Source organism: Acinonyx jubatus, chromosome B2 (assembly GCF_027475565.1).
Source record: "Acinonyx jubatus isolate Ajub_Pintada_27869175 chromosome B2, VMU_Ajub_asm_v1.0, whole genome shotgun sequence".
Classification (NCBI taxonomy): domain Eukaryota; kingdom Metazoa; phylum Chordata; class Mammalia; order Carnivora; family Felidae; genus Acinonyx; species Acinonyx jubatus.
In genome coordinates this window covers 59037255-59057031 of record NC_069385.1, presented here as the reverse complement: position 1 = coordinate 59057031, position 19777 = coordinate 59037255, and the positions used below count along the sequence as shown (strand labels likewise).

Here is a 19777-nt window from a genome sequence, read left to right as displayed (position 1 = left end):
AGAAGAGAAAGATCCACTTTGAGGAACAAACTGAAGCAAAACTATTATAGAACTTAGAAAAAAGAAAACCGGGAAGAATAGAAGCGAACCTAATAATGAATCAAGACATGAAGAAAAGTTCTGAAATAAACATGTAGACTAGCGAGAGGAAAATCATGTAGATGAGAAGAATTAAAGCACAGTGGGGAATGGTCACAACAAAGGCAATGTCACAGTGACCCATGTAACTCAAGTAAGGAAGAAAAAGATAGATGATCAGCTGATAGAATCAGAACCAAAATAGAGAACAGATGTTTACCTTTCTTTTTTTTTTTTATTTATATGGGATAATGAGAGAAAGAAATTTCTCAAAAGAAAATAAAAGTTTTTGGAAAAAACTGCACAGAAAATCAGCAATATGAAGATATATTTGGGCAAAGTTACAAAGCTTTAAAATGTTAAGATAAAATAAAAGCTATCAGGGCAAGAAAAAACAGTGACATGGATAATCAAACTGATTGACCTCAGACTTCTCCACAATTACATTTAAAACTAGGAAATAGTGAAGCCGTGTGTACACACACACACACACACACACACACATATATATATATATATATATATATATATATATATATATATATATTTAGAGGAGTAAAAGGAATACCCCACAAAATTAATATTTATCCAACTTGTAATTCATAGAAACATATTCTAATGCATTTAGGGTCTCAGATAATACAGGTAGTGCTCATAAGGATTTTTTGGAAGTAGTAAAGATCTTAAAGACATAGAACATGCACTGTTGGTTTTATACATAACATAATGGATGTTTTAGGATTTCAAGAGATGGGGTTTCTGTTTGTAGTGTTTTAAACAGACTACTTGCCTCCACTTCAGGGAAATGCTAAACAATGTTTAGATGTCACCAGCACTGCTTTTAGTCCTCCACCCCAGGAGAGATTTCCGAGCATTCATGGCAACCATGGATGAGCTAACTCTAATAAATGGGTGGACAAAGAAGGATTTATCTACATTTCGTGGACAAGCTCTCAAGGTAAAGCTGGGAACTTGTTTCAAATTGGGTAAGTATTTTAATTCATTCTTATCATAATTCTTGAGACAGAAATGGCAGGCCCCAGGCATCACATACTTCCATTAACATTTGGAATAGATTTATTAGTGACATCTTATCCCAACCTGCCTATCTCATTTGCAAGATTAAGAGGAACACCCTACTCTTACTATCCTACTACCACGACACACACACACACACATACACAAAAATTTTGCACCAGAATTTTGACAATATTATTATTCCTTCCCTTTTCACACAATTATTTGTATATTTTACTTAATATGTATAATTTCTTAATCCTATATTTTCCTCAAGGGCAAGAAATTAAAAATCATTATTTGAATGGCAAGTTATAAGAGATAGATTCACATGGCCTCAGAGTGAAATTTGCCCAACTATCTCCAGTAACACTCACAAATTTGAAACTAGACATTTTTTCTGAGCTCCATTCACAAATATCAAACTACCTACTCAAAATCTTCACCTACATATCACAAAGATACCTCAAATTAAACTAGAGTTATTACCTTCTCCTAAATCGTCCCCGTGTCCGTTGTTCATTTTAAATAAGTAGCACTATCATTTACACGGTTGCTCAAGCTTGAAACTTGTGAGTCATCCATGATTTCTTCTACTCTATGAGCCCCAAATCTCACCAGTCTGCCTACTACAGTCCATCTTTATTGCCACAACCATGGTCCAGGTCACCATCCTATTCAATTTATTGGTAATCTTCTAACATCCATTTGATATCAACATCCCTCCTCCTTCAATCCAGTCTCTACAATGTAAAAGAGTAAACTTAAAAAAAAACTATATGAGAACAAACTGAGGGTTAATGGAGGGTGGGAGGAAGGGGAGGGTGGGTGATGGGTATTGAGGAGGGCACCTTTTGGGATGAGCACTGGGTGTTGTATGGAAAACAATTTGACAATAAACTTCATATATTGAAAAAAATATATATGATAATGGAATTTCTTTACCAAAAACTAAGCAGTGGCTTCCCATTGTCCCCAGAATAAAAGACAACCTGTTTTAGATAGTGGAAGACACTGCCTTCACAGGCAGTCCAGCTACTATCACAGAAACACTGTTTCTGCATTCTCTGTCAATGCCGTCTTCATTCCAATGCTGGGATTTTACAGTCCTTTACATGTTCACTATTCCAATTTTGCATCTTAGCCAAAGCTATTGTCTATTCAAAATGCTGTTTTATTCTACATCTATTCCATTCATTTTTTGTCTCAGCTCAAACATTTTTCTCTGAGAAGCCTTCACAAATTATATGGGTAGGTATACTTGTTATGAGTTCTCTTGTACTTGAAGCTATTTGATAACCTTTTGAATACTTGATAATATTTTTAAATAACATAAACTAAAAAATGTTTAATCTTTACCATAGTACCTAACCTATAGCAGCATTTTTTTTTTTTTTAATAATGACTGAATTCTTACCTCTAGCATATTAATGGAAACTGATATTTCTGTGATCAGTATTGAATTTGATTGAGAACACTTCAAGTATTCTGAAACGTTGTACCTGATCATTATATAAAGAATTGTGTAATCTCTTAATTTCTAAGTCAAGACTTTACAGATATGTTGGTCTCATAATGTTGTTTACACAATTCATATAATACTAAATTCACATAATATTAAATACTTTGATTATTGTGCAAGTCGTTGGCAGGTCAAACTATGTTCTGTTATTAAATTTTTAAAACAACAGCAATTATTTGTATTTTTGCTAATGTTTACAATAGATAATCTTAAAAGACAGAAATGTGCAAAGGGGGAGATAAGACCTACCTATGTCTTCTCAGAGAGATCCACTATTAACATTTTGCTTTACACACCAGCCACAGATTTCATTTGTGAATGTGAGTGTATGTTTGTGTATTCATATTATACCCTTGAGTGGAGGTGATATTTCATAACCTTTTAAAAATTGTGGTTGTACTTAATTACTCATTACAATGTAAAGATTTTCATGTTGTGATTCTGTCCTACATAGTTGTTCTCTGGAACAGTAATTGTTTATCTCTGTCAGCCTTCTCTCCCATCTATGTATGTGCCACCACACCCCATGGAAGACTCAGTAGATGTGGACATGAGTCCTCTGAAGCCCCAGAGCTATCTTTTTGGTTGTGAACTAAAAGCTGACAAAGATTATCACTTTACAGTGGATAATGAAGGAAGTGAGCACCAATCATCTTTAAGAACGGTCAGTTTGGGGCTGGTGCAAAGGATGGATTATACATTGTTGAAGCAGAGATAAAGAATCATGAAGGCAGTCCAATTAAAGTCACTTTGAAAATATCTGTACAGCCAATAGTTTCCCTTGGGGGCTGTGAAATAATACCACCTGTGGTCTTATGGTTGAAATGTGGTTCAGGGCCCATGCATATTTGTGGACAGCACTTAGTAGCTATGGAGGAAGACGCAGAGTCAGAAGATGACTAGGAAGAGAATGTGAAACTCCATAGTATAGCTGGAAAGTCTTCTGTCCCAAAAGTGGTAGCAAATTTCCATAGAATAAAAGTAAAACTTGCTGCTGATGAAAATGATATGAAGATGATGACAATAATGATGAATTTGACAATGACGAAGCTGAAGAAAAGCCTCCAGTAAAGAAATCTACATGAGATTCCACTCAAAATCTATATGGCTATTCTAGTCAAAAAATGCACAAAATCAAACCAGAATGGAAAAGACTCAAAATCATCAAGACCAAGATCAAAAGGTCAAGAATTCTTCAAAAACCAGGAAAAGACTACCAAAACACTGACAGGATCTAGTTTCATAGAAGACATTAAAGCAAAAGTGCTAGCAAGTATAGAAAAAGGTGGTTTTCTTCCCAAAGTGGAAGCCAAGTTCATCAATTCTGTGAGTAATTGCTTCTGGATGACTGACCAAGAGGCTATTCAAGATCTCTGGAAGTGGAAGAAGTCTTTTTAAGAAAATAGTTTAAAATGGTTTAAACAGTTCGTTAAAGTTTCTGTCTTGTTGCCTTTCTGTAACAGTTGATATGCAGAGTGAGAACTTTCCCTACTATGTCTGATAAATGTTGTCCAGGTTCCATTGCCAAGAATGTGTTGTCCGAAATGCCTACTTAGTTTTTAAAGATGGAGCTCCTCCGCCCTTTTCTTGGTTTTAAGTATGTATGGAATGTTATGATAGGACAGAGCAGTAGTGGTAGTCAGACAGATGGAATGGTGGGGAGACAAAAATATACAGTGAAATAACGTCAGTAAAAAAAAAAGGCAATGTAAACATTTTCTCCATGTGATTTAATAGTCTCTTATAAAATACAGATATGGCTGCATGGTGTGTTATATGGATAAATTATATTAAATCATTCTGCTATCACTGGATATTTAGCTTATTTATAATTTTTCCACTATTACAAAGATAACCAATATGTGACTGACCATATTTGTATATAAATATTCTACATCTCTGATTCTGTCCTTAGGATAAAATCCTAAGAATTGAATATATGGATCAAAGAGCATAGTTTTATTTCTAAGGCAGTAATTGATTTATAAATGGACTAAATTTCATCTCAATAATTTCAAAGTAATTTTATATAAAGTTCAAGTATATGAAAAGAATTATAAACATAAAGCAATCAAATTCTTGACAAAATTAATGTTGGTAATCTTATGATTTAGGAAAAAATCTTTTTTTAATAATTTTTAATAATTTTTAATAATTACCATATTATTTTAGAGATAAAATTTTGTTTATAATTTTAATATCTCAAGTGAAAGAGACATAGCCCTTGTGAGTAGATCTGCAATAACACACAAAGATGTGGCATTTAATTTTTTTCTCTATAAAACATTTGTGATTATCACTATTGTCTACAACTTATATTTACAATATGACACATGATAGCAATGCTTCAGTGAGCTTTGAAATGTTTCCTATATTGCACCAATGATCTAGAGTCTACATTTAATAGGAATCTTTTCTAAATAGGTCTGAATAAAGCATGCAAATGCATGAATGTTCAAAGGAAGCAAAATGATCTCTCTTCCAATTCTTGAAATATATTTGTGGGTTTTTGCTCTACCAACTGCAAAGTCAGGCATCTGTTACTGTTTGGTGTGGTGTTGAATTTCATGGTTTGTTAATTTTGCAGTTATGTCTACAAAGCTAATAAAGGGAGAATGGGTAAGTCTTTTATACTGCAAAATTTTGACTATCCCCTGGGTAATTTTTCTTCATGAAATTCATTTAATATTTCTCTTTTAAGTGAATGAGATAAGTTTGTTGCTTTTTTAAGTTATCAAAAAACTATTATGGGTTACTCAAACTTTAGACCTGTTAAAAATAATCAAACTATGGCTGCACACCATTAATTCTCCAATATTGGTTACAGAGATTCTTTTACTATATATATGGTAGGATAATATAAAATTTTATATAAAACATATCTCTATACTTCCCCAGTCCATGTGGATACTGTCATAACACCCTTTCTATTATTTTCAAAATAGATAGCATAATGTCGATCCTTGGGTAAAAATAAATTCACTTAATGCTATAAACATTTCAATAAACAATTAATAGACACTAAATGAGCATTTGCTAGTGCCAGGCAGAGGCCCAGCAGTTCCAGGGACTGAGACCCAAAGGTAAAGATCTCTGTGTTTAAAAACTGTGGGTCTAATAAAAGGACCTATATATATATTCGAAAGTCCAATGAGCACGTAAAGATAATTTTATATAGGTATATAGAGGTGTGGGGAAACAGTCAAAACCTAACAATGTACCTGAAGTAGTCTTACATTAGTCTAATAAAGTCTAAAATTAGATCTTGAATTGGAGCTCCATCAGGAAAAGCAGAAAGTATTACTTCTATTTCAAGTATATGTTGCATACAGAAGATTAGAAACTTAACTCACCCATTATATGGGTTGGACGGAGTATAGATCAAGGAAGCCAGAAGCTATCATTAAAGGACTCCCCTGCAGTGACAAATCAGGTGGTTTCACAAGAGGTCTTCCACAGCAGCTGTTTTAAGTACCAAGAATCTACCGGGAGCTCCCCCCCCATTACACAGGAACCAATGATTCTGAAGGAGACCCTGGTAGCCCCAGAAGCTACAATATCTAAGCAAATGCTTCACAGGGGCCTGCTGCGAGTTGCTTTGAACATGCCCTAGACCCACAGCTGCATCTAAAGAACACTGGTCTCTCCTTTTCTTCCACCTTACAAATATCCTAATAGTGGCTCATTAGCAGACTCTACCCAGGTATCATACCAAAAGGTGTTTAGGGAATTGTAGTTCCTGAAAGCAGATGGTGTTGATACTAAGTTGATAACTGAAATCCACACAGATAATTAACATGTTTGGATTTGGTATTTGTTAGGATCATATTTTCAATAACATGGCTTTCATTACATTTTCTTAGTCAAGCAATATGAACAATGTAGTATCTTAATAAATGTAAGTTAAATTAAATCCAATGATAGATTTAAGATGAAGCAATAGAGACTATAACTTTAATATATTCAAGGAGACCCAAATAAATTAAACAAAGGTAATTAATTTTGTTATTAATAATTTTATTTGCTCTAAACAACAAAAAATATTTTGTCATGTTCACAAAGTCACTGGGATATGTATGTATAAGTGAGTTTTCTTACAAATATATTTTGGATATATCCCTTTGTCTTCATTTCCACTGTCCCAGTACAGACTGCAATTGCTTGTTGTATAGAATACTGAAATTAGCCACCTATCTGGTCTTCTTGCAATTATTTCTTCCTATCACACCCTTACAAATCTGATGGTGTCATATCCAAACATTCCAACTACACTGTTAGGGAGATACACATTTTATTAGGAAAGTTCAGTTCAGCAATTATTGTAAACTTTCCTCTGACATTGTTTTTGGTTATTTGTTTTTAAATGTTTATTTATTTTTGAGAGACAAAGAGACAGAGCATGAGCAGGGGAGGGGCAGAGAGAGAGGGAGACACAGAATTCGAAGCAAGCTCCAGATTCTGAGCTGTCAGCACAGAGCCCCACGCAGGACTTGAACTCATTGTAAGATCATGACCTGAGCCGAAGTTAGATGTTTAACCAACTGAGCCACCCAGGCACCAAGACATTGTTTTGTAATTTGCAGTGTTACCTAATGTCTCTGAACTTCTGAATCTATTTCTAAAATAAAGTTACTGCCTCAAAGGGTAGTAGTAAAGATAAAGTGAGATAAGCACTAATTCGCTGCCTGATGTATTTGTTTTATAACTGTTCTTTTTTAAAAAATTGCTTTTGTGTGTTAAAGTATCTGTTTACATAATTGAATGGTGCATACCATAGACTAAAATAACAATATGAAATATTGGTTTTTTTCCATTATAATTTTGAAAATTTGTATACATTGAGGTAAAATTGACATACAATAAACTGTACATATGCCCCAAGAGACCATTACCAATATCAAAATCCCCAACATTTATATCTTCCCCCAAAGATGCAATCTTTCCTATCTCCCAATTATATGACAAGGATTGATTTGTTTTCTGGCACTATAGATTAGTTTGCAATTTCTAGAATTTTATGTAAATAGAATCAGCACCACTTGTTAAACATGCTATACCTTCTCCATCGCTATGCCTTTGCACTTTTGCCAAAAACCAAATGATCACATTTGTGTGGATTAATTTCTTCTTTTTTTAATAAATTTTATTTATTTATTTATTTATTTATTTATTTATTTATTTAGAGAAAGCGAACAGGGGAGGGACAGAGAGAGAGGGGGAGAGAGAGTCCCAAGCAGGCTCTGCACTGTCAGCACAGGGCCCAATGCGCAGCCTGAATTTGTGAACTGTGAGATCTTGACCTGAGCCAAAACCCAGACTGAGCCACCCAAAAAGCCCCTGTGTGGATTAATTTCTGGACCCTATTATCCCATCAATCTTTTTGATTATACTTTTGTCACTACCACCTTTTATTGATTACAGCATCTAGCACTATAGGTTGTTTGATATTGGTTAGTGTGAATCATTCAGCTATATTTTTCGTTTTGAAGATTGTTTTAGTAGCTTTAGTTCATATGAGTCCTATTTAAATTTTGACATTAGTTTGCGGATACTTAAAAAAAAAATTCTGAGGTGATTTTTATTGTGATTCCACTGAATTCATAGATCAATTTGGGGACATTTGCTATGTTGAGTCTTCCAAACGAAGTACATAGTATATTGCTCTATTTATTTGGGTCTTTGATTCCTTATTTTTGGTCTACAGTTCCTGCACATATTTTGTAAGATTTGTAACTCAGCATTTCAATGTTTTTACCTGTTATAAATAATATCTTTTTAAATTGTGGTTTCTACATTGTCAATGCTAGAATATAGAAATAAGATTTTAAAATATGTTTTTAAATTGTATTTTATGACCTTCCTAAACCCATTTATTAATTTTGAGAACTTTGTAGATTATTTGGATTTTCTAGATTGCTAATCTTATTATCTATAAATAGGGACAATTTTATTTCTTCTTTTCCAATTTTCTTACATTTATTTTTCTTGTCTTAGGGTACTGCTAAAACTTTCAATACAATACAATGTTAAATAAAAGTGATGAGAATGAATATTTGTGCTTTGTTCCTGATCTTAGAGGTAAAACATTCAATCTTTTATCATACAGTGTGATGTTGACTGTATTTCTTAGACACCCTTTATCAGGACAAAAATATTTTCTTCTATTCCAAGTTTGCTGAGAATTTTTAACATGAATATATGTTGAATGATGCCAATTTTTTTCTAGACCAAATGATATGATTATAATTATATGGATTTTTGAAAAGTCTTAGAACACATTGATTAACTTTTAAATAAGCTTTTAATTTTAGAATAGTTTGATATTTACAGAAACACTATGAAGATAATACAGAGTTTCTTAGTGCCCACACTGTTTTCCTTTATTAACATCTTACAATGGTTCGCTAAATGTGCTACATTTCATGAATCAACATTAATAAATTATTATTTAAGAAAGCCCATCTTTTACAAATTTCCTTAACTTTTATCTAATGTCCTTTTTTCTGTTACAGAATCTTATATCAATATTACACTCAGTGACCATATCTCCTTATGCTTCATTTGGCTATGACTTTTTGTTGTTCTTGAAGAGTTGACAGTGTTGAAGAGTACTGATCAGATGTTTCCCAGAATGTGCTTCAAACTGGTATTTGTCTTATGGTTCTTCATAATTAAATGGAAGGAAGACCAAAAGACTAAGTTCTAGTCTCATCATTCCTATCAGGATACATGCTATCATGACTTTTCAGGTTGAAATAGTTTTGTAAGCTTTCTTCATTGTAAAATTATTCTGTCCCTCACCCTTTTCCATACTGTTGTCTTTGGAGGGAAGTTACTATCCACAATCCATACTTATAGGATGAGAAGTTACATTACAGCTGCTTGAGCAAGGAATATTTACATAAATTATTTGGAATTTTTCTGCACAAAAGATTCCCATGCTTTGACCTTTATTTATTTAATCATTATATACCAATATAAATACGATGTTCATTTTATAGTAATGTCTAATGCAATGTAGTATAATACAATACCATATTATTGATCTTCTTGCTCAAATTGTTCCAAATTTGGTCACTGGTACCTCTTTCACTTGGCCCCTGTGTCCTTTTTGCACAATCTGGTCATTATGTTTTATTTTATTTTGTTTTGCTTTTGTGAGGGATGGGAGCACTTTTTTATTTTCTGGAATTATGCAAGATACTCCAAACTCATCTTGTTTATTCCATATCACAGCCCTAGATAAAAGCCATTTATTCTAAAAGCTTTGGATCATTTTATTGAAGACTGATTTTCTAATTTCAATTTTTGAATGTTGCACAAAACTTGCATTTCTTTTATGAGTCCTTCTTAAATATGAGGTTTTATTATATATTGCTAGATTTGATGGACTACTTTTCTTCTTGATAACTGTTGATCTGTAATTGTGATGAATATGAGTCTATGGTTTTATTTTATTATGCTTTCTTTATCTGAATCTGGTATCAGGACAAGACTAGTTTCACAAAATGAGTTAAGAAGTATTCCCATCTTTGTATTTTCTGGTGAATCTTGTATAAAACAGGTGTTATATTTACATTTAAGTGCTTTGTGGAATTCACCAGTGAAAAATCTGGAGCTAGAATTTTTTGGAGGGAAAGGAATAGACATATATATATATACACATATATATAGACATATATATATATATAGACATATATATAGACACATAATATATATGGTGTCTTTCAAGAAAGGATTTTAATATATATATTATATATATATACATATATACATATATATAGACACATATATATACATATATATATAGACACACACATATATATATATATACACACACACACATATATATATAGACACATAATATATATGGTGTCTTTCAAGAAATTTGCTCATTTCACCTAAGATTGAGTTTATGGGCATATAATTCCCTTATTACCCTTTTATTTTTTAATTTTTTTTTCAATTTTATTCATTTTTGGGACAGAGAGAGACAGAGCATGAACGGGGGAGGGGCAGAGAGAGAGGGAGACACAGAATCCGAAGCAGGCTCCAGGCTCTGAGCCATCAGCCCAGAGCCCGACACAGGGCTCGAACTCATGGACCGCGAGATCGTGACCTGGCTGAAGTCAGACGCTTAACCGACTGCGCCACCCAGGCGCCCCTACCCTTTTAATGTCTAAGGATTCAGGAGTGATGGCTACTTTTCCATTCCTAATATTGGTAATTTGTGTCTTTTTTTCTTATTTAAACTGGTTAGAGGTTCACCAACAAATCCATTAATTCTTTAAAAGAATGAGCGTATTATCTCTCATTTCTTTCTTCTATACCTCTCAAGGACAAATATAGAAAAATCCTAAACAGAAATCACATTTGCTGAAATCCAGTACCAATTATTACATGCCCTTTTTGTTTGTTTGTTTGTTTGTTTGTTTTTTAAATGTTAAATTATCCACAAATTTTAAGAATAAATTGCATTGTTCATGTTGAATTATCTTATTTTACATGTCAATTTTTTTTCACAAATAATACTTTATTTTTTATTATTATTTTTTCAATATATGAAATTTATTGTCAAATTGGTTTCCATACAACACCCAGTGCTCATCCCAAAAGGTGCCCTCCTCAATACCTATCACCCACCCTCTCCTCCCTCCCACCCCCCATCAACCCTCAGTTTGTTCTCAGTTTTTAACAGTCTCTTATGCTTTGGCTCTCTCCCGCTCTAACCTCTTTTTTTTTTTTTTTCCCTTCCCCTCCCCCATGGGTTTCTGTTAAGTTTCTCAGGATCCACATAAGAGTGAAACCATATGGTATCTGTCTTTCGCTGTATGGCTTATTTCACTTAGCATCACACTCTCCAGTTCCATCCACGTTGCTACAAAAGGCCATATTTCATTTTTTCTCATTGCCACATAGTATTCTATTGTGTATATAAACCACAATTTCTTTATCCATTCATCAGTTGATGGATATTTAAGCTCTTTCCATAATTTGGCTATTGTTGAGAGTGCTGCTATAAACATTGGGGTACAAGTGCCCCTATGCATCAGTACTCCTGTATCCCTTGGATAAATACATAGCAGTGCTATTGCTGGGTCATAGGGTAGGTCTATTTTTAATTTTCTGAGAAACCTCCACAGTGCTTTCCAGAGCGGCTGCACCAATTTGCATTCCCACCAACAGTGCAAGAGGGTTCCCGTTTCTCCACATCCTCTCCAGCATCTATAGTCTCCTGATTTGTTCATTTTGGCCACTCTGACTGGCGTGAGGTCATATCTGAGTGTGGTTTTGATTTGTATTTCCCTGATAAGGAGCGACGCTGGGCATCATTTCATGTGCCTGTTGGCCATCGGATGTCTTCTTTAGAGAAGTGTCTATTCATGTTTTCTGCCCATTTCTTCACTGGGTTATTTGTTTTTCGGGTGTGGAGTTTGGTGAGCTCTTTATAGATTTTGGATACTAGCCCTTTGTCCGATATGTCATTTGCAAATATCTTTTCCCATTCCGTTGGTTGCCTTTTAGTTTTCTTGGTTGTTTCCTTTGCTGTGCAGAAGCTTTTTATCTTCATAAGGTCCCAGTTATTCACTTTTGCTTTTAATTTCCTTGACTTGGGGATGTGTCGAGTAAGAGATTGCTACGGCTGAGGTCAGAGAGATCTTTTCCTGCTTTCTCCTCTAGGGTTTTGATGGTTTCCTGTGTCACATTCAGGTCCTTTATCCATTTGAGTTTATTTTTGTGAATGGTGTGAGAAAGTGGTCTAGTTTCAACCTTCTGCATGCTGCTGTCCAGTTCTCCCAGCACCATTTGTTAAAGAGACTGTCTTTTTTCCATTGGATGTTCTTTCCTGCTTTGTCAAAGATGAGTTGGCCATACGTTTGTGGGTCTAGTTCTGGGGTTTCTATTCTATTCCATTGGTCTATGTGTCTGTTTTTGTGCCAATACCATGCTGTCTTGATGATGACAGCTTTGTAGTAGAGGCTAAAGTCTGGGATTGTGATGCCTCCTGCTTTGGTCTTCTTCTTCAAAATTACTTTGGCTATTCGGAGCCTTTTGTGGTTCCATATGAATTTTAGGATTGCTTGTTCTAGTTTCGAGAAGAATGCTGGCGCAATTTTGATTGGGATTGCATTGAATGTGTAGATAGCTTTGGGTAGTATTGACATTTTGACAATATTTATTCTTCCAATCCATGAGCAGGGAATGTCTTTCCATTTCTCTAAATCTTCTTCAATTACCTTCATAAGTTTTCTATATTTTTCAGCATACAGATCTTTTACATCTTTGGTCAGATTTATTCCTAGGTATTTTATGCTTCTTGGTGCAATTGTGAATGGGATCAGTTTCTTTATTTGTCTTTCTGTTGCTTCATTGTTAGTGTATAAGAATGCAACTGATTTCTGTACATTGATTTTCTATCCTGCAACTTTGCTGAATTCATGTATCAGTTCTAGCAGACTTTTGGTGGAGTCTATCGGATTTTCCATGTATAATATCATGTCATCTGCAAAAAGCGAAAGCTTGACTTCATCTTTGCCAATTTTGATGCCTTTGATTTCCTTTTGTTGTCTGATTGCTGATGCTAGAACTTCCAGAACTATGCTAAACAACAGCGGTGAGAGTGGGCATCCCTGTCGTGTTCCTGATCTCAGGGAAAAAGCTCTCAGTTTTTCCCCGTTGAGGATGATGTTAGCTGCGGGCTTTTCATAAATAGCTTTTATGATCTTTAAGTATGTTCCCTCTATCCCGACTTTCTCGAGGGTTTTTACTAAAAAAGGGTGCTGGATTTTGTCAAAGGCCTTTTCTGCATCGATTGACAGGATCATATGGTTCTTCTCTCTTTTTTTTTTTTTTGTTAATGTGATGTATCACGTTGATTGATTTGCGAATGTTGAACCAGCCCTGCATCCCAGGAATGAATCCCACTTGGTCATGGTGAATAATTCTTTTTATATGCTGTTGAATTCGATTTGCTAGTATCTTATTGAGAATTTTTGCATCCATACTCATCAGGGATATTGGCCTGTAGTTCTCTTTTTTTACTGGGTCTCTGTCTGGTTTAGGAATCAAAGTAATACTGGCTTCATAGAATGCGTATGGAAGTTTTCCTTCCCTTTCTATTTTTTGGAATAGCTTGAGAAGGATAGGTATTATCTCTGCTTTAAACGTCTGGTAGAACTCCCCTGGGAAGCCATCTGGACCTGGACTCTTATTTGTTGGGAGATTTTTGATAACCGATTCAATTTCTTCGCTGGTTATGGGTCTGTTCAAGCTTTCTACTTCCTCCTGATTGAGTTTTGGAAGCGTGTGGGTGTTTAGAAATTTGTCCATTTCTTCCAGGTTGTCCAATTGTTGCATATAATTTTTCATAGTATTCCCTGATAATTGTTTCTATCTCTGAGGGATTGGCTGTAATAATTCCATTTTCATTCATGATTTTATCTATTTGGGTCATCTCCCTTTTCTTTTTGAGAAGCCTGGCTAGAGGTTTGTCAATTTTGTTTATTTTTTCAAAAAAACTACTCTTGGTTTCGTTGATCTGCTCTACAGTTTTTTTAGATTCTATATTGTTTATTTCTGCTCTGATCTTTATTATTTATCTTCTTCTGCTGGGTTTAGGCTGCCTTTGCTGTTCTGCTTCTATTTCCTTTAGGTGTGCTGTTAGATTTTGTATTTGGGATTTTTCTTGTTTCTTGAGATAGGCCTGGATTGCAATGTATTTTCCTCTCAGGACTGCCTTCGCTGCATCCCAAAGCGTTTCGATTGTTGTATTTTCATTTTCCTTTGTTTCCATATATTTTTTAATTTCTTCTCTAATTGCCTGGTTGACCCACTCATTCGTTAGTAGGGTGTTTTAACCTCCATGCTTTTGGAGGTTTTCCAGACTTTTTCCTGTGGTTGATTTCAAGCTTCATAGCATTGTGGTCTGAAAGTATGCATGGTATAATTTCAATTCTTGTAAACTTATGAAGGGCTGTTTTGTGACTCAGCCCTATCTTGGAGAATGTTCCATGTGCACTCGAGAAGAAAGTATATTCTGTTGCTTTGGGATGCAGAGTTCTAAATAGATCTGTCAAGGCCATCTGATCTAATGTCTCATTCAGGGCCCTTGTTTGTTTATTGACCGTGTGTCTAGATGATCTATCCATTTCTGTAAGTGGGGTGTTAAAGTCCCCTGCAATTACCACATTCTTATCAATAAGGTTGCTTATGTTTATGAGTAATTGTTTTATATATTTGGGGTCTCCGGTATTCGGCGCATAGACATTTATAATTGTTAGCTCTTCCTGATGGATAGACCCTGTAATTATTATATAATGCCCTTCTTCATCTCTTGTTACAGCCTTTAATTTAAAGTCTAGTTTGTCTGATATAAGTATGGCTACTCCAGCTTTCTTTTGACTTCCAGTAGCATGATAAATAGTTCTCCATCCCCTCACTCTCAATCTAAAGGTGTCCTCAGGTCTAAAATGAGTCTCTTGTAGACAGCAAATAGATGGGTCTTGTTTTTTCATCCATTCTGATACCCTATGTCTTTTGGTTGGCGCATTTATTCCATTTACATTCAGTGTTATTATAGAAAGATACGGGTTTAGAGTCATTGTGATGTCTGTATGTTTTATGCTTGTAGTGATGTCACAAATAATACTTTATATATAATTTTATTCATTTAGGATTATTCTGTCTTGGCCTATAAGATATACAGATCTTTAATTTTTCGTATGATGGATTTTTCAGATTTTGATTTCAAAGTATGTTGATACATGAAATAGCTGGAAAGTGTTACCTCAATATTCTGAGGAGTACCTAAAACCTGGGGAGGTTTTAGCGAATATTGGTAGTACTTTCTTAAATGTTTAGAATAATTTAGTGTGTATCCATACTTCTATCAGAAAAACTAGATTTTAAACCAAAGACTGTTACAACAGATGAAGGAGGGCACTATATCATAATAAAGAGTTTTTTATCCAAAATAGTAGGGGGCTTTAACACCCTACTTACAACAATGGACAGATCATCTAAGCAGAAAATCAAGAATGAAATGATGGCTTTGAATGATACACTGGATCAGATGGGCTTAACAGATATATTCAGAACATTTCCTCTTAAAGCAGTACGTCCTAAAGAATACACATTTTTTTTGAGGTACATATTCCCCAGAGTAGATCACATACTAGGTCACAAATCAGGTCTCAACAAGTACAAAAAGACTGACATCATACCATGCATATTTTCAGACTACAGTGCTATGAAATTTGAAGTCAACCACAAAAAAAAAAAGTAAGCCCCCAAATACATCAAGGTTAAAGACATCCCACTAAAGAATGAATGGGTTAACCAGGAAATTAAAGCATAAATTAAAAAATACATGGAAGCAAATAAAAATGAAAACATGGCAGTCCCAAACTTTAGGTTGCAGCGAAAACTGTCATAAGAGGGAAGTATAAAGCAATACAGAATAACCCAAGTAGCAAGAAAAATCTCAAGTACACAACCTAACCTTACACCTAAAGGAGAAAAGGAACAGAAAATAAAGCCTAAAACCAGCAGAAGAAGGAAATGATAAAGATTATAAAAGAAATGAATGATATAAAAACAAACAAAAATCCCAGGAGAACAGATTAGTGAAACTAGGAGCTAGTTCTTTTTTTTTAATGTTTATTTATTTATTTTGAGATAGAGCACATGCATGCAAGCAAGCAGGGGAGGGGTGCAGACAGAGAGAGAGACAGAAAGAGAGACAGAGAAGGAGAGAGAGAGAATCCCAAGCAGAATCCATGTTGTCAGTGCAGAGCTAGACATGGGGCTTGATCTCATGAACTCTGAGATCATGACCTGAGCCGAAATCAAGAGTGAGATGCTTAACAGACTGAGCCACCCCAGGCTCCCCTGGGAACTGCTTTTCTGAAAGAATTAATAACATTGATAAACCTGTACCCAGACTTGTCAAAAAGAAAAGACAAAGGACCCAAATAAACAAAATCTCAACTGAGAGGAGAGATCACAACCAGTCCCACAGAAATACAAAAAATTATGAGAATATTATAAAAAATTATATGCCAACAAGTTGGACAATCCGGAAGAAATGGATAAATTCTTAGAAAAGTGTAACCTGCCAAAATTGGCACAGGAAGAAATAGAACATTTGAACAGACCCATAACCAGCAAAGAAATTGAATCAGTAATCAAAAATCTCTCAAGAAAGAAAAATCCAGGGCCAGGTGGATTCCCAGGGGAATTCTACCAGACATTTATTTATTTTTTTTAAAACTATTTGTATTTCTTTTTTAACGTTTATTTATTTTCGAGACAGAGAGAGACAGAGCATGAACAGGGGGAGGTCCAGAGAGAGAGGGAGACACAGAATATGAAGCAGGCTCCAGGCTCTGAGCTGTCAGCACAGAGCCTGATGTGGGGCTCGAATTCACAGAATGCGGGATCATGACCTGAGCTGAAGTCAGACGCTTAAGTGACTGAGCCACCCAGGCACCCCTCTACCAAACATTTAAAGAAGAGTTTATACCTATTCTTTTCAAACTGCTCTAAAAAATAGAAATGGAAAGAAAATTTCCAAACTCCTTCTATGAGGCCAGCATTACCTTGAGTACCAAACCAGACAAAAACCATACTAAAAAGGAGAATTATAGGATAATTCTGATAAATATGGATGCAAAGATTCTCAGCAAGATACTAGCAAATCAAATCCAACAGTATATTAAAAGAATTATTCACCGTGATCAAGTGGGATTTATTACTGGCAGCAAGGATGGTTCGATATTCACAAATCAATCAACCTGACACACCACATTAATAAAAGAAAGGATAAGTACCATCTGATATTCTCAATAGATGCAGAAAAAGCATTTGACAAAGTACAACACCCATTCTTGATAAAAACCCTCAACAAAGTAGAGATAGAAGAAACATACCTCAAATCATAAAGTCCACGTATGAAAGACACACAGGTGATATCATCCTCAATGGGGAAGAACTGAGAGCTTTTTCTCTATGGTCAGGAGCAAGACAGGGATGTCCACTCTCACCATTGTTATTTAACATAGTACAGGAAGTCCTAGCGTCAGCTATCAGACAACACAAAGAAATAAAAAGCATCCAAAATGGGAAAGAAGTCAAACTTTCACTATTTGTAGATGACATGATGCTCTATGTAGACACTCAAAATAGTCCCCCCAAAGTTTGATAGAACTGATACATCAATTCAGTAAAGTTGTGGGATATAGAATTATCATGCATAATCTGTTGCACTTCTAAACACCAATAATGAAGTAGCAGAAAGAGAAATCAAGGAGTCTACCCCATTTACAACTGCACCAAAAACCGTAAGATAGCTAGGAAATAAACCTAATCAAAGGCGGGGGGGGGGGGAGGGGGGGTAAAAGACCTGTACTCTGAAGCTAACTAACTAACTAACCAACTAACTAACTATAGAACACTTATGAAAGAAATTAAAGATGACAAAAAGAAATGGAAAAACATTCTATGCTGATGGATTGGAAGAACAAATATTATTAAAATGTTGATACTACCCAAAGCAATATACACATTTAATACAATCCCTTTAAAAGCACCACCAGCATTTTTCATAGAACTAGAACAAACAGTCCTAAAATTTGTATGGAACCACAAAATACCTCAAATAGTCAAAGCAATCTTGAAAAAGAAAGCAAAGCTGAAGGCATAACAATTCTGGACTTCAAGCTAGATTACAAAGCTGTAATCATCAAGACAGTATGGTCTTAGCACAAAAGCAGACACATAGATAAATGGAAAAGAATACAAAACCCAGAAATGAACCCACAACTCTATGTCCAACTAAACTTCGACAAAGAGGAAAGAATATCCAATGGGAAAAACGTCTTTCAACAAATGATGTTGGGAAAACTGGACAGGAACAGGTAGATGAATGAAACTGGACCATTTTTTACATCATACACAAAAATAAATTCAAAATTGATTAAAGACATAAATGTAAGACAAGAAACCATCAATCCTAAAGAAGAACACAGGCAGCAATTTCTTTTACCTTAGTCATAGCAATGTCTTACTAGACATGTCTCTGGAGGCAAGGGAAATAAAAACAAAAATGAACTATTGGGACTTCAAGATAAAAAGCTTCTGCATAGCAAAGTAATCAATCAACAAAACTAAAAGGGAGCTTATAGAACGGGAGAAGATATTCGCAAATGAGATATCTTATAGTTAGTACCAAAATCTGTAAAGAATTTATCAAACTCAACATGTAATAAACAAATAATCCAGTTAGGAAATGGGCAGAAGACATGAATTGACATTTTTCCAAAGAAGACATCAAGATGGCTAACAGACACATGGAAAGATGTTAAACATCATTCATAATTAGGGAAATATAAATGAAAACCACAATGAGATATCATCTCACATCTGTCTGTCAGAATGGCTAAAATTAACACCAGAAACAACAGTTATTGGTGAAGGTGCAGAGAAAGGGGTACCTTCTTATTCTGTTGGAAGGGGTAACTTCTTAGTCTGAAAAACAGTATGGAGTTTCCTCAAATAGTTAAAAATAGAACCACCCTCCGGTCAAGCAATGACACTACTACTTACCCAAAGGATACGAAGATACTGATCCAAAGGGGCATTTGCTCTCCAGTGTTTATAGCAGCATTATCAACAATAGCCAAATTATGGAAAGAGCCCAAATGTCCGTTGACTGCTGAATGGATAAAAAAGATGTGGTATATATAAATGGATAAAGAAAATGTGGTGTATGTGTGTGTGTGTGTGTGTGTGTGTGTAATGGAATATTGCTCAGATATAAAAATAATGATATCTTGCTATTTGCAATGATGTGAATGGAGCTAGAGTGTATATATAAGTGAAATAAGTCTGTTGAAGAAAGACAAATACCATATAATTTCACTCACATATGGAATTAAGAAACAAAACAGGTGGACATACAAGAAGGAAGGAAAAAAAAGAGATGAAGGCAAACCATAAGAGACTATTAACTATAGAAAACAAAGTGAGGATTGCTGGAGGGAAATTGGCTGGGGGATGGGCTAAATGGGCAAGGGGTATTAAGGAGGGCACTTGTAATGAGCACTGGGTGTTATATGTAAGAATGAATCCCTAAATTCTACTCCTGAAACCAATATTACA

The 19777-nt window shown here is 34.8% G+C and overlaps 1 pseudogene; it reads left to right on the top strand.

Moving 5' to 3' along the window:
* The first annotated feature begins 3044 nt into the window (after positions 1-3044).
* LOC106975269 (nucleophosmin-like) lies at positions 3045-4236 on the top strand (annotated as a pseudogene).
* Positions 4237-19777: the final 15541 nt, after the last annotated feature.